Raw genomic sequence first — 14,113 nt, 5'->3', positions numbered from 1 at the left:
TGCACAACGAAGTCTGCATTTATTTTGTAGACACCCCTCTCCGTGACTATTTGTTATATCGAATGTATTGATGGTGTTTATTGCATAATGGGTTCACCTGTTGCTACTGGAGGCTCTTCTGTCCCGAGTTAGTCCTCCAGTGATTATATCTTTAAGTGAACTGATTCTTGGTTTAGTCAATATCTTGGTCAGCATGCAGTCAGCAATCCTCCTTTTATCCTATTTCAATCGACGTTAGCTTGGTTTCTAGTTTAGGTTCAGTATTTTAGTCCAACTGGGAGCTCCTGTTATGACTCGAATTGCATCATTTTGAACAACCTCAACGTTTTCCCACTGGCCAGGAGAAAGAGTGAGTAAGGCAGGCGCTGCATAATCAACTAGGAAACGAATGGCGTGTATGTAAAACATTTTTAACACTTTGCGTCTCACTCCTAGATGGGGCCCTGTCATTGCTCTCATTATATTCAGACGTCATTTTGCTTTCTCCTTCAGATATTTAACTCGCTTGTTGAATGTCATTTCAGAATCTATCCACCCACTGAAGGTTAATGTCTTGAATGCGTAGGTGCCTGTCTGGAGTGTTGCCACCTAGTCTTATTGCCTTAGACTTCTGTGCAGATATTTTTAGTCCTAAAATGTATTCAAATGTTACTTTATCTAACGCCCCTTGTGCTTTATTTAAAAGTGAAGGACCTGTGATGACTAATGATATATCATCAGCATTGCTTAGCAATTTAACCCCTTCTGCAAATGTCACGATAACGAAGTTTTCCATAAGGATATTATACAGACTAGGACTGAGGACTCCTCCTTGTAGAGTCCCATTCTCATGCAAGTGGTAGTCCGACACTTGTCCTTGCAACTTTACTCTGGCATACCAGAGTAAAGGTAATCTTGAATCCATGCTAGCATATTTCCCTTTACACCTTTTTTAACTAGGGTGTGTAAAATGGCTTGCGGGCTTGCAAGTTCGAATGCATTTTCTAGATCAAGGAAGATCACTATAGCCAGAACTGAGTTAACTGTTCCTAGTAATGTTGCTATGCAGTTGGCAGTACCTACTCCTCTAGTGAAGCCAAATATGTGTTTATGCAGGTCTCCAGTCTTCCACAGTAGTCTATTTAAGACCATCCGTTCTGCAGTTTTACTAATGCATGATGTTAATGAAATTGGTCTGTAATTGCCAGGTTCTTTCGGCTTAGGAATTGGAATGGTCTGCTTTCTTCCAAGAGGTCGGTAGTTTGTTTTGCTGCCAAGATGCATTGATGACGTCCAATATTCCTTGTCCTCCAGCAGGACCTGCATGTGCGATCATTGAGTATGTAATGTTATTAGCACCTGGTGCAGTGTCCTTACCACCTTTTTTGGCTCTGATTAGTTCTTGTTTGGTGAAGGGACAGTCACACTTGCCATTTGTAGCTATGCTCTCATGAATGGCTGTCAACCTCTCATGTTTTAATTGTTCTTGCTGCCTTCTGACCATTGCAGGAAGCAGATATGAAGCTGTTCTTTCTGCAAATGGGAGAGCAAGTCTCTCAGCCTCCTGCAAGGGTTGAATACATGCCTGCGGTCGGGCTCAATTCTGGCTTGAGGATATATACCAGAACTTCTCAAGGTAGTAAAGATGGTCACCAAACTACTTAAACCGAAACAAAATCCATCCATTAGGACTGGTCAGTACCACAGCGGCCTCGCATCTTGCAGGTCGGAGTTCGATCCACGATGGTCCTAGTGGTTAAGCTTCCTTCACTCCCGTATTCGTAGCCCAGAATATTTTGCCCAAGTGCTACTATATCGTCATACTGGCCTAGCACCTTCACCTAATCATTTTCTTAAGACGAAACAGCAAGACGGGCTCACATTATTAGTAAACAGTTCCAACTAGAGGCGATAATTACAAGGAACGTAAATAAAGACTTTGATGCACAATGCAATCACTAACTCTGCAACATGCACTAACCAACACACCCGACTGGGCCGAGCCACACTGGAGGGAGCCAATAGCAAACCCTACCTTCTCCCCCTCACCCAAAAACTTTTGGGTAAAAAAAAAATCCGAGCTACTGAATTTGAAGAAAATATTGATTGTGAGCGAGTCGGTAGCTGCTTCCCCGCACGCATCTTGTTCTAGCGTATAACATGCGTTAGAGAGCTTCAGCCACAATAACATGAACAAAATGACCGGTGCAGCAATTCATCACGTAGTAATTTAACAAGGTCAAATCAAGAGAAAAGTGTTGACCAGACCACACACTAGAAGGTGAAGGGACGACGACGTTTCGGTCCGTCCTGGACCATACTCAAGTCGATTGGTGTCAGACCTGAGAATGGTCCAGGACGGACCGAAACGTCGTCGTCCCTTCACCTTCTAGTGTGTGGTCTGGTCATCATACTTTAGTCACGTTATTGTGACTCATCGCCTGCAAGAGAAAAGTGCTATAGTATTACACTCTATATAGTGAATGAAGTGTATAGAATAAAATGCTATATATTCACAAGTCGCTGTAAATATATAGCACTTATGAGGGAAAGGAGGATAAGATAGTGGACGGTGAATAGGAGTGGTGCCTTGAACGCCGACCTGCAAAAAGGGAGGCGGTCGCTGTACCACCGGCTACCTGTCCCCGTCGAGGCCACTGGTTACCCTCAGGTAAATTTTCGAACGATTCGCCAGTGCGTCGTATGAAAGGTCCATATCCGATAGGTTTCAAAGACAGAATAAGCATAAATACCCACTGTTCTTTCTGATATTGTTAAGCTGTCACCTGTTAAGCTGGCTGGTTAACTATCCTCCGTAAAGCCTAACATAGGAAGGCAACATGTCATCCTAAGATGCTAGCACATATAACTATGGGCGATCGTACACAAATGAGCCGTTGCGTGCACCAAAACCTTTTGAAGTATTAACATTGTAGAGGGCGAGGGGAAACTGCAACAATCATACCTAACCTTTCCTAGGCCTAGAATAGCACGCTTAGATACTTAATTAGGCCTAAAATGCCATATTCTATGCTCAAAATTACTTATTTTGGACTAGGACAAGTTAGGCTGCATAGTTACTGTTCCCCCTTTTACTGTGCTATGTGGAGCATTACAATAAAACAAAGTGAACTTTTTTGGGGACAACAGTTCATGTTTGTGTACGTTGACCAATAGTTGTTATAAGTAATATCATGTTTGGAGGATGAGTTCGAAGTAATAGTATCCCAGCAGGGTGTTCAGGGGCAGTGAACAACATGGTATAACAGCACGTCATTCACTCCCAACAAAAAAGTTACAGTTTTAACCATTTTTTCAGCAACTGGTACAGAAGAGTCAATTTTATTGACTCTTTCATTTCTTGCAATAAAAGGGAGATGGTTTATAAATGTGTATTGTATCCACGCACATGATGTATGTATGTGTGTGTGTGTGTGTGTGTGTGTGGGCGGGTATGTGTGTGTTGGCGGGTATAAGTGTGTGGGCGGGCCCAGAGTTGGCAGAGCGGAGGGTTGAGACCATCCATGTTATATAGGTAGGACCTGTATACGGGTGGGTGCAGCCGCCCACTCCTCTCGCAATACTTAGCTGGGCACTAGTTTATGTATCTGGAGTCCGGGACGCCACGAGATAAAACTCTCGGGGGGGGGGGGGGGGGGTGAACTCACACAACCCCACAGACCTCATCACAGTTCTCAGTAATGAACTGACAGAACCTTGCACAGCCGAGAAGCTATGTGAGTGTTATAGGCCAGTCTTCCCAAGTACCATCATTTAAGAAATATTGGTATCGTAAGCGGCCCTTCCCCCTTGCGATTCTTCACAGTCTGAAATAAAATAGTTGTGTTTTCCGAAGTTTTTGTCTGTTTATGCTCACTCTCGCCCTTTACCCGCGTAGCATTTTCATGGTTTTCTCAAAAAACGATGACAATTAATTTGTTCGGGTTACAGTATTACATTTTCTGAGAGAGAGAGAGAGAGAGAGAGAGAGAGAGAGAGAGAGAGAGAGAGAGAGAGAGAGAGAGAGAGAGAGAGAGAGAGAGAGAGAGAGAGAAAAGATGGGGGAGGAGAATGCTGGGGAGAGAGGGGGAGAAAGTGGGGATGGAGGGGAGAGAACAGAGAGGAGGCAGGGTAGAAAGACCCAGCTAGGCACAGCTAGGTACACCCTATCTTGTGTATTATGATAATAGATCATAATATTGCTGATAATATAGCTTATAGTGCCATCATTTTGCTATAGTTTTGTCATAAATATATGCGTTCAAACTTCACCCCATACTCCATACACTGTGTCATACATTACAACTCACACTGTACTGTACCATACATTACACCTCACAATGTACCATACACTTCATCTCACACTGTACTGAACTATAAACTGTACCATACAATGTACCAAACGCTTAAATGTCAGGAGCCTCATATATTTCCCCAGTAAGTTGTATTGATTTTAAACTAGATACAAATTTATATAATTGAATTCTTTGTATAATTTTCAATCAATGGAAGTAAACTGCAGTTTATAACCTAGAATAAAGCTACAGTTAATCCACTTTACATATGCTTTTATAGTAAATATTAATTAAACTTAGGATTAATTATGATCACAGGTATGACTAGGCTAAACAATACTAGTATGACAATAATAACAATACTAAACAATACTATTAATTTCTTATAAAAGAATTTTGTTTTGAATAATAATACTATTTAACACAAAAGTAATCAATTTTGTCATCACAAAATGCATCAAAAATGCACACGGCCTATTAGCCTATACAAGGCTGCGCGCGGTCTTCAATTCCCCTGCATTAAAAATGCAGCAATTGAGCCTAAACAAACGCATCAAAACCTAGGCTACCTTCCTAGGTTTCATAGGTTCATAGGTCATAGGAAGGTAGCCTAGGAAGGTTTCACCTCCCTAGGCTACCTTCCTAGGCTATAGTCATTAGGCCCATGAAGCGTCAATATTGTCTTAAACAACTGTAATTTTTACATAAGGGTCGATTGCGTAAAAAAAATGGAGTACATGACGTTTATTTATTTCATCTACACTCATTCATGTCTAACCCCAGGATACGCATGTCTAAACTAGAGCTATACAGGTTTAATGTAGGATATACATGTCCTAAGTTAGAATATATACATGTCTAACGTAGATCTACAGTACATATGTCTAATCTAGAGCTATATATGTCTAACCTATAATATATGTAACTAATCTATAGCTATAAATGTCTAATTTAGATGTACATAAGTCTAGCCTAAAATACATATGTTTAACCTAGAAACTGTATATGTCTCAGCTATAGATATATATTTCTAACGTAGGATATATATGTGCTTATCTTAAAACTATACTTGTATATTGAAACATTAACTATATTATACCCAAAATTATTAACTATAATATACCCAAATTAATGTTGCAAATGAATAATAATAATATTTTTGTACAAAAAATGTTCTATATTTCAATAGACTTTTGGTATACAGTCTTATGAAACATTTATATAAAGATATATACCAGATTTAAATGACAGAACATTTAAAAATAGTTTTTAATGCACAAATAATTTTGATAATAATAATAATAATCCACCCTGGATGAGGATCCAGCAAGCACGTAAGTGTCCACTTACTAAACCTGTACATCTTCTCATCATTGTGGCTAAGTCTATATTCATTAAAGCGTTTACGATCTTTTAAACTTCGTAACGGAAGGTTATTACCGTTATAAACAATGTCGTCGCGCTTCGGAGCTCATCAACTGTTTACAAAATAGAAACTTAAACCACAATGACTGAGAGAAGATGAACAGGTTTCGTAACTGGGGACCAGTGGTTGTTAACCGATTGGCGGGTCGAGCTTCAAGGGGACACAAGTAGGATGAGGCTTAACATGAACTGTGAAAAGAGAAAGCTGTCAACCTGCTGACAGCAGTCACATATATCTACGCCAATCCTTCATCCAAAGTGATACTTGTAAATTATGCGAATAGACTTAAGATTGTAATGGATAACATTATATCCAAGGAACAGTTCTGTGGTGTGCCTGGAAGATCCATAACCAATTGTAATAATGTAATAAGGGATGTTGTGTATTATGTGTCTGAGAATAATGTTCTCAGCACATTATGCACCAGCGGCCATCACTACAACAGAGTGTGTAGTCATTCTAGTCTTGGGGCTACAATGACTACACACTACATTTTTTACGCATTCGGAATCAGCCTAAAATTGGCTGTAGTTTGTGAACATTAAAAACACCGCAATATTGATGCTTAAATGGGATTAACCAAGCATCAACTCCGGTAGGTTATGAGGCTTGGCTAACTTTGACACTTTTGGTTAGGCTAAACCACAATTTTTTTTGTTTACGGCGGGAAAGTTTCTTATCCCTAATATTCTATCAGGTGAGATTTAATTGTGACTTATCGTACCTTATTTATTAGTCACATGATTTCATCAATGAACCTTCTAGAAAGATTATAGATCCGCAATTTGGTTAACGGACGGATAGATACACGTGGTAAACACGAATAAACTAATATAAAATGCTCTAGAACATCCTGATACTATCACAATACAATAGTCGCCAAGCCTAGTGTGTTCTGCTGATAGTACGAGTCATCTCCACATAGCGCCGAGGAAAGTGAAACAGGCACAAGGCCCCACCCTAAATCCTCTTTTGGTCTTCAGCAGTATGGTTCCCTAGTAAGAGCTAGTGTACTGTCTACTTTAACTGACCTCTATATTTTCTCTCGCTTACCCGCTACCCACCCCACCCACTCTCTCTCATTCTCTCATTCTCTCTCTCTCTCTCTCTCGCAAATAACCACTCAATACACATCCAGGGTCTCTGCAACAGGATAATCGTGGGCAGTGGGTAAGTTGGTTAGGTTGCATGATGTTACCTTGCAATATTGGCCGGTTCTCACAAGAGCTCAGAGCCGAGAAGCGTTATAAGGAACCCACGGGATATGAGGAGAGGATAGGAGCTGGGATGATGGGTGGAAAGGATAATAGCTTCGATATTGGGACGGAGTGAAGAAATGGGGCCCAACCGCTTGGATTATTGGGTATCGAACGCCGACCTTGCAAGAAGCGAACCCGTCGTCACACCATAACACCTGGCTACATGGGGCGTCACACACCAACACCCAGCCACCTGGGGCGTCACACACCAACACCCAGCCATCTGGGGCGTCACACACCAACACCCAAACAGAAGACTCGCTAATTAACAAAGCAAACAATAAAAATCCCCACACACCCAATCAAAAAACAAAAAATCCTATCATAGAACACCAGAAAACACGAACAACGCTGGCAAGTTGATGAATTAACTTTGATCGGGTGCTTTTCATGGTTAAAATGACTGTTGAATTTTTGTTTGTCCTATTGTCAACCTATTCATGTCGTGGCTATTGTGCTGGTGAGGGGGAGGGGGGGGGAGGCGGCGGGTTGGGGGAGGGAAGGGAATGGGTAAGTGACGTTGAGAGATAGAAAGAGAGGGGAAGGTGGGGGTTGGGGAGGGGTTGGGTGTACAGGGTGTCCTGTGTAAAACTACATTGTTGAATATTTTGCACGAAGACACACAACATTTTTGTTTAGGGGAGACAAACACGATTATAAAATGTTTTATTTGGGGGAAGAGACTAGCAAGGGTTTAAAATACCCCCCATTCGCCCCTCCTCACCTCCACCCCAACACACACACCCGCTGCTTCCCCCATAAAACACCGGGGTCAACGGACACATGGACCCGTCACACAAAAGCAATAGTAAGAGAATATACAGATATACACAGATATAAATATAGACTTATAGACCCATTAGCAAACTAAACACAAACATACACACATTTATATTCATAAACACCCATCCATACTTATTAATTATTAACACACACACACACATACAAACAAACACATGGATATGCAAACATGCATTGTCGAATGCAAGAATGCGACAAAACAAACATCTTTTATAAATTTTATTAAACCTGTAACGTAAACATTCATGAAACTGATAGTGATGCTGCTTGTAATGAGAGATTTCAATCATGGACAAATTAACTGGGAATCGATGGATCCAAGTGGTGGTGAGGATGCATCGAGGAATAAATGTCAATGGGGGCCATTGACATTTGATCCTAGGGCAAATGATCAATGATCCATTTGCCCCAGGATCACCAAATAGGGAAAATAGTGATTTGCCCCATTTGGTGATCCTGATCCAGTCTTTGATTGTGTAGTTGTTATGAAGGCTGTGGTAATAGAAAGTGAAGCGAGCACCTGAATGTCAGAGATCTCTTAAGAGAGAGAATGCCACGAGAAATAGAATTTAGAGAAAAAACACAAGACATGATAGCCTACACACGAATAAAAAGACATTCAAAGGATGATAATGATGTGTGAAGAACTTTTTAAAAGATTTCAAGAAGTTTTCGAATCACACCTAACTCTAGATCAGGCACTACCAGAAGAAAAATGAACTGAAAAAGAACTAATACAGGACGACATATGGGAACAAGTAGAGAAAATGGACATGAAAGATGCCACAAGCCTCAATTCCTCACTAGACATGAGGGAACTACCTGTGATTTGGAAAATGGTTAATGTAGTACAGTAACTATTGTTAGGAAAGGAGAAAGAAAGGAGCCACTGAATTGTAGACAAGCATTACTAACAAATATTTCCTGTGGGGTGAAGAGATAAATTAGAATAAAGTTCTCATTAGAATAAACGCTCAAAACATATGAACTTTGTTTATAATCAATAACGTATGTTCAGCGAAGGGAATTCCTACTTGGCTAACTTATTAGAGTTCTGTGACAAGATGATAACAATGAAACAGGAGAGAGAGAGAAAGAGGGCTAGGCAGACTGCATTTTCCCGGAATGTCAGAAAGCACTCTAAACTTCTTCGCAAGCTACTCCTATGCAAACAAGAAAAGCATGAAGGATGAAAAAGGTCATGGGGAGGAAGGTCAGGGGGGATAAGGAACATTGGGAGGAATGTCAGGGAAAGAAATGCAGAGGGAAGGGGGCAGGACGGACAGGTAACAGGAACGTCAGTGACCCCCTCCCCCTTCCCTCCATACCCCTCCCTTACACACCCCACACCCCCTCCCGTATACAACATCTCCATTATACAATGTATCCATCCGCAGACATCTCTCCCTTCATTATACAACAGCTCCTCCCCCCATACAACGCCACTTCTCTTATCCAACACCTTCTCCCCTATACCCCCCTCATTCCTTATACAACGCCTACAACCTTATACAACGCCTGCAATCTTATACAACACCGACAGCCTTAAACAATTATCCTGGGCCTCACAGTTATCTAAGTCATAACAGTTATCACAACACTTCGGTTATCACACGTATCCACCTGATTACAACTATATAGTTTCCACAGTGTGTTTATCTGCGTTGAAACGCAATGAATGCACCTGTTGTTACTCGTTCCGGCCACAACTTGCGCATAAACCATTGATTTATTTCAAAGTGCTCCATCAATCTTGACAAGTGGTCTCGGTCTCGTAAGCTACGAGGAGCGTAGCTAGGGCGATGGTGGAAGGTCATGTAAGTGTCGCTTCATTTTTGTCTACAGTCAGTGACACGTTCAATACTTGCGATATTTTCGTGGTAATATTGTCTATGGGCATTTAGATTAATACGTTACTTATTGAACTTTCATTGGGTGTCTGGAGAATTATATGTAATGATTTACACAAACCTACATATTATATATATATATATATATATATATATATATATATATATATATATATATATATATATATATATATATATATATTCATTTACACGAATACTACATATTCATACGAACAAAAGTAGACAACTGGACCAAATAAATTTTACATTTTTGGATTACTGAATTAGCTCAAATGGTATAGTGCAGAAAATTGATTAGTAAAGAGCCTAACCATATCAACCAATCCTAATACTAATATAGCATTTAAATATATATATAAATATATATATTATATATATATATATAAAGTGCTCCATATATAAATATATATATATATATTAGGATTGGTTGGTATGATTAGGTTCTTTACTAATCAATTTTCTGCAGTATACCATTTGGGCTAATTCAGTAATCCAAAAATGTGGATTTGAGGGGAGGGGGATCCAGTAGTCCACTTTTGTACGTCAGAACAAATAATTATAAAAATACTATAATTTCTGGAGTATGGGTCGAGTTATTCGCCCCAGACTATAATGACAAGCGAACTCCCTAAGACGCAGGCGTCTTTCAAAATTATACTTGAAAATGTAACTTGGTAAAGTTGTTTTTACATATTTAATCTATCGAACTTACCACCCAGGTTTCTAGCGTACCATACTCGTATGATATGTTAGTATACTAGTCAACTAGGCTACAATGCTAGTCAACAAATCTATCATACTAGTTAACTAGGCTATTATACCAGCAGACGAAACAATCAGGAGAGGTGAAGAGGCAAGACTGACCTGACTCGCGCCGTCCTGCAGTGAGAACAGTCCACGTGTAGCGGTAAGGATTACGGGCTCACCATAGCCCGTGCTACATGGACACTTCGTCCTGAGTAGCTAAATCTGAAACAACAACAACATAGCGGTAAGGAACATTTCCGACGGCTGGACAGACCAATCAGTGAACTGTCCAATACACCACTTATGCAGCCCATCCTCTCGAGCGTCCACAACGTCATTACAAGACAAGAATGTACAAGTACATGTACATGTACAAGAATGTAACAACTCTTGTATATATCTCAAAAAAAAAAAAAAAATTAAAACTGACGTACTTAATTACCCAAAACTAACCTACAGTAGCCGAGGACCCACGCATAGAAAACGAGACCACGTCAATTTTGCCGGCAACTAAAATTTATAGTTTTTGGCCGCTCCAACGTCCAAAAATATCAGTTTTTGGCCATTGCCGTTTCATACGGCAAAATGCGTTTTATTATTAGAGAGAACGGGTTGAAACATCATCACAATTCACAGTAACTCACCCATGCACCGACACCGTAGTATAATGTAGCACTTGTTCAAAGTTCTTGTTCAAGTCAACAATCATGATTAGCAGTCGGGTCCAATTTTTCATGCTCACTTCAATTCCGCCGTTAGCGCATTGCAAATTCACTAGGTATACATCACCATAACACTATAATTCACCGTAACTCATTCACTCTACGGTCACCATACAAGCGTACATTGCTAATTTAGATCATTCCAATACCTCGCTGTGCTCGATTAAGTCACCTTATGACCTCTCTGCTAATTTAGGTCCCAACACGACCTCAGGGCTGACGTCATCACGGTTTCAGTGACGACACCACTGCTCGTTTGCTGATTGGCCAGCAGCCAGCCTCTTGGCCTCAGGTGATTGGTGGAATCACCCCCTGCCTTCTCAATTCCCCAATTTGAGTCTCAACTACCAAAATTTCCCCAGTGACGTCACTATTTCCCAATAGTTCGACTGTTAAAATCGCTGTTTGAACGGTGTCATTTTGGCTTCTGAGCGCCATGTTTGGAGAACGTTAACGATAAATTACACCATTTTTCATAATTATATTGAGCGGTCATTTTCTCTCACAGCTTTTCTCTGTTGCATTATCATTTGTGCAAATAGTTGGATACCTAATGAGATTTTGTGTTGGTGGTCAACCTGTCATCCAAAAAATTATGCCAGTTATTGGTCGAACGTACAAAAATGGACTGTTGAACTCTAACAGTTTCACATTTTGAACTATTAAGTTCTTAGAGAGCACTGTTAACAAGGCAACAACCAAATGTAAACCGTTCTAGGCCTACATAACATCATTGTACTCAATTAGGCCTAAGGCTTAGGAGTGCATATTCAAGACCTAGAAAAGAGTAGGTTAGGGTTGTATTGTTTCATTTTTTCCACTGTTTGGGCATGAAATTTGGAGTATTTCCAATAGAACAAAATGAAAACTATTGTTTGTTGGTACAGCAGACAAATTTATTGAACGTTCGATTAACATTTCCTATAAGTACTTTAATTTCTGGAGGATGAGTTGCGATGGTAGAGAATGAATCAGGCAATTTATTTAGGCTTGAAGAGAAATAGGAACAGTAGACCTGCCTCATGTCTTACAAGATGTAGTTTACACTCCTACGTTTCTCACCAAGTCTAAGACAGACGCTACAAGGTCGACTGTGCTTCGTTTGGTGTTGGGCTTAACGCCCATTGACCTCTGGAGGGTTATTAAGGCCACTACAATAGCCTACTGACCAACCAGCAAATATACTTTATTCCTGAACACTGTCCAAGGATAAACTCAGTGAATATACACTGAGAAGCGAGATATATCTTTCAATGTTTATATTTGTGACTACATTCTTGTACAGCTGATGTATACAAGTACTGCAGACTAAATAAAACTTAGTATGCTGTATGTAAAGAACCACGATTTTGTTTAAGTTTTCACCAAGATTTGAGTTGTTAGAAACATCGGTTTTGACATGATGCAAGACATGAATCAATTGATTATGCAAGCCATGGTCCTGTGGTCATGCACATCATGTTTCTGTGGTCATGCAAGCCACTGTCCTGTGGTCATGCAAGCCACTGTCCTGTGGTCATGCAAGCCACTGTCCTGTAGTCATGCAAGCCACTGTCCTGTGGTCATGCAAGCCACTGTCCTGTGGTCATGCAAGCCACTGTCCTGTGGTCATGCAAGCCACTGTCCTGTGGTCATGCAAGCCACGGACACACACACACACACAAGAGCCCTGTATGTGTGTTTGGTGAGTGTTGATGGGGAGAGGTCAGCTTTAACGGCGAGGCGAGCGCTCTCTGGCGTCCCTTGTGTCCCAATGACGTGGTTGGGGCACTCCACACCCGTAGTTGGATCACTCCACGCCCATAGTTAGAGCACTCCACACCCATAGGCGGAACACCTGAGGATGGAGCACTCTACACATGTGGCTAGAGTACCTACCTGTGGATGATATGTACACCTTTGGCTGGAACACTTTATACCTGCAGCTGGAGTATTTCACAACTGAGGCTGCAGCACTCCACACCTGAGGCTGCAGCACTCCACACCTGAGGCTGCAGCACTCCACACCTGAGGCTGCAGCACTCCACACCTGAGGCTAGAGCACTCCACACCTGAGGCTACAGCACTCCACACCTGAGGCTGCAGCACTCCACACCTGAGGCTAGAGCACTCCACACCTGAGGCTGCAGCACTCCACACCTGAGGCTGCAGCACTCCACACCTGAGGCTGCAGCACTCCACACCTGAGGCTGCAGCACTCCACACCTGAGGCTAGAGCACTCCACACCTGAGGCTACAGCACTCCACACCTGAGGCTGCAGCACTCCACACCTGAGGCTAGAGCACTCCACACCTGAGGCTACAGCACTCCACACCTGAGCCAGCAGCACTCCACACCTGAGGCTACAGCACTCCACACCTGAGGCTACAGCACTCCACACCTGAGCCAGCAGCACTCCACACCTGAGGCTGCAGCACTCCACACCTGAGGCTAGAGCACTCCACACCTGAGGCTACAGCACTCCACACCTGAGCCAGCAGCACTCCACACCTGAGGCTACAGCACTCCACACCTGAGGCTACAGCACTCCACACCTGAGGCTACAGCACTCCACACCTGAGGCTGCAGCACTCCACACCTGAGCCAGCAGCACTCCACACCTGAGGCTGCAGCACTCCACACCTGAGGCTGCAGCACTCCACACCTGAGGCAGCAGCACTCCACACCCGAGGCTGCAGCACTCCACACCTGAGGCTAGAGCACTCCACACCCACCGCACACCAACAACAGTGGTACAATGTTTACAGACAAAAAAGTAAATTTTTATTACTCATTTGAACAGGACCATTGTCGTGTGTTGATGTGCTCATTAGAGACCGGCCGGACTACCCCTCCCCACAACCAATGTTAGTGAGAAGGACATCATCACCTGTGTCCCCTGGGGGCGGGGGGGGGGGGGCCTCGATCCCCCACTCTCCAATCTCCTTTCTCTTGTCCCTCTCTCTGTCCCATCCCAAATCCTTATCCTGGCCTCTTCCCAGTGCTATATAGTCGTAATGGCTTGGCACTTTC

General features: G+C 42.1%; 1 protein-coding gene across 3 annotated transcripts in view; it reads right to left on the bottom strand.

Annotated features, from left to right (window-relative positions):
- LOC123762929 (uncharacterized) overlaps window positions 1-14,113 on the bottom strand; it is a 105,909-nt gene that overhangs the window by 38,097 nt on the left and 53,699 nt on the right. Inside the window, exon 2 of one of the 3 annotated variants that reach the window (XM_069302076.1) lies at window positions 10,496-10,600. The exons of 1 other annotated variant lie outside the window; for it this stretch is intronic. The gene's annotated coding sequence lies outside the window, so the exon portion shown is untranslated. Of the gene's footprint in view, window positions 1-10,495; window positions 12,666-14,113 lie in introns of those variants that run through there. One more of the 3 variants, XM_069302075.1, reaches the window with a different exon arrangement.

The sequence above is a fragment of the Procambarus clarkii genome, chromosome 47 (assembly GCF_040958095.1).
Source record: "Procambarus clarkii isolate CNS0578487 chromosome 47, FALCON_Pclarkii_2.0, whole genome shotgun sequence".
Classification (NCBI taxonomy): Eukaryota; Metazoa; Arthropoda; class Malacostraca; order Decapoda; family Cambaridae; genus Procambarus; species Procambarus clarkii.
The sequence above is the reverse complement of the archived record's forward strand: the minus strand, read 5'-3'. Positions and strand labels throughout refer to the sequence as shown.